At 42.5% G+C, this 2,520-nt stretch overlaps 1 pseudogene; it reads right to left on the reverse strand.

Annotated features, from left to right (window-relative positions):
• Positions 1 to 834: 834 nt before the first annotated feature.
• Positions 835 to 1,462, reverse strand: LOC110212298 (large ribosomal subunit protein eL13-like; annotated as a pseudogene).
• Between the last annotated feature and the right edge of the window lie 1,058 nt (positions 1,463 to 2,520).

The following is a 2,520-nucleotide window of genomic DNA, read 5'->3' on the forward strand; positions in this document are numbered from 1 at the left end:
TCCCAGGCTTCAAGGCCTATTCCCTGTTGGCTATACCGCACTGCCTTGTAGGAGACAACTGATGTAGAATGTTGCATCACTTATCGCATTTGGTTACTGTGTTGATTTTCTTCAGTGGCAGCTAGGCAGTGCGGTGCATAGAACACTGAATCTGGAGTCAGGAAGACCTGAGCTCAAATTCGGCCTCAGACATTTACTAGCTTTGTGACCTTGACCAAGTCACTTAACCTCTGTTTGCCTCAGTTTTTCCAGCTGCAAACTGGGTATAACAGCACCTACCTCACAGTACTGTCGTGAGGCTCAAATGAGATAATATTTGTGGAGCGCTTAGCATGATGCCTGGCACACCTTTTTGTTCAGTCATTTCAGTCAGTCTGACTCTTTGTAACTCCGTTTGGGGTTTCTTCGGAAAGACACTGGAGTGGTTTGCCATTTCCTTCTCCAGGTTGTTTTACAGATAAGGAGCTGAGGCAAACAGGGCTAAGTGACTTGCCCAGGGTTACACAGCTAGTAAGTGTCTGAGCACACAGTAGGTGTTACATAAATGCTTATTCCCTTCTCTATGTAACTTTTATTTTTCCTTAGTTAAAGGGGGGGGCTCCAAGGAATTAGGGGCAGATGTGTGATGTAGGAACAAAAGGTATTGATAAACTTTTAAAAAAATTTAACACTTTATTCCCCCCCAATTACATATAAAAGCAATTTTAAACATTCATTTAAAATTTTTTTGAATTCCAAATTTTCTCCCTTCCCTCCCCCCACCCTTCATTGAAAAGGTAAGCAAAACTATTTTTTAAATTTCGTATTATTTTATTGAAAATTCTCAGAGGCTGTTTACTTTTTCTTCCCCACATCTTGCCCTGCAGCCTCCTTGGCTCATTTTGCCTGGATTCCAAAGAGATGGGCATTGGCCTGGGCCATTCGAAGACTAGCAAATGCCTTGAAATTCTTCTCATCTTCAGTGATGACTCGAGCGTTCTCTTTATTGTAGACATTTCTGATGGGCATAACTGGTCCTGTAAGCTGGGCTGCCAACTTGAGTTCTTCAGCAGAGCTTCTTGGGTGCAGATGGTTTCCTTGGGAAGGGGATCAGTTTGGAACAATGGTCTTTCAGCCGCTGCACATTTGCCTGGAGAGATTCCATACACTTATTTCAGCAATGAGGGTCCACAGAGATACCAATGGTCCGTGCCGCTTTTTTATGGATAACAGCCACCCCAAGCTCTTCCAAGCTGAATCCTCTATCAGCCCGTAATTTGGTGTGGTATCAAATAGTAGGGCACCTCACGATGGGCCGGATAGGACCAGATGCAAGGCTAGGAGCAATTCCACGTGCTTTTGCTTGATGGGCCTTTCGCCTTCTGATCTTCCTGGCTGGCTGGTTAAACCATGTGGCAACTCATCTTTGCCAGTCTTTATGGAAATGGGGCTTCAGAATCATGCCATTTCAGCTGGGCACCATGGTTAGTTAGAGCCCTCCTCACAGGCACCTCAGCCAATCCAACTTTTTTTTTTAAGAGTATAAAGGAATCTTCCTGTGTGCTTAAGGACCACCGTTATGAGGGCTAAGGGTGGAGGTGGATAGAAACAGAGGTCACTTTTGGAAGATGAACCTGGAACCCAGAGAGTGACACAACAGTGGAAACCTAGATCAGTGTATGTCAGTGCAGCTGAATGCAAGCTAACCCTATGGGGTTGTAAGAGACTCTGGGGCATTCAAAGTAGAGTCTCCAAGTTGTGGTCATTGATGGCATCTGATAGCATTTCCTTTTTCTTGGTATTTTGAATTTCTTTTTCTCTCTTACAGCTAGATGATTTGCAAGGGAGAAAGCGTAGGCCTGCTCAGTAGAGTGATTTCCCCAGTTCTCTGTCTTAGGACTAGAGCCAAGAGAATATTCCTAACAGCTCCCATTTTCATACTTTAAGTTATACCGAGGGATTTCCTCACAAGTCGGTGAGCATGGTAGTGCAAGCATTACCAGCCCTGTTTAACAGAGGAGAAAACCTGGTTCCAGAGGGAGTAAAGTAACTTGTCCAAGGTCACACAGCTAATAAATGTGAGCTATAGGAGGTGTGACAATTCCTTTCTTCAACAACAATCCTCCCCCCCAAAATCCCCAACAATAAAAAAGTTCTGATTGAGGTATTTAGCGTGTCTGACATAAGGGTTGCTGCATTATTACGATTATCATCCAGAGAAAGGCTTGATAAATAGAAATATGCATAGAATTTTTAAAATTAATTATTTTTAGTTTTCAACATTCACTTCCACAAGCTTCTGAGTTTTATATTTTCTCCCCTTCTTTCTCTGTCTCCCTTCCCAAGACGGTGTGCCATCTGATATAGGCTCTATATACACATTTCTATTAAACATATTTTCACATTAGTTGTGTTGTAAAGAAGAATTAGAATCAATAGGAGGAACCACAAGCAAGAAAAAAGCAAAACAAAACAGAAGAAGAAGAAAAAAAGAGCAAATAGTCTGCTTTGATCTGCATCCAAACTCCATAGTTCTTTCTT

Source organism: Phascolarctos cinereus, unplaced genomic scaffold (genome assembly GCF_003287225.1).
Source record: "Phascolarctos cinereus isolate Bilbo 61053 unplaced genomic scaffold, phaCin_HiC Scaffold_2;HRSCAF=192, whole genome shotgun sequence".
Taxonomy (NCBI): Eukaryota; Metazoa; Chordata; class Mammalia; order Diprotodontia; family Phascolarctidae; genus Phascolarctos; species Phascolarctos cinereus.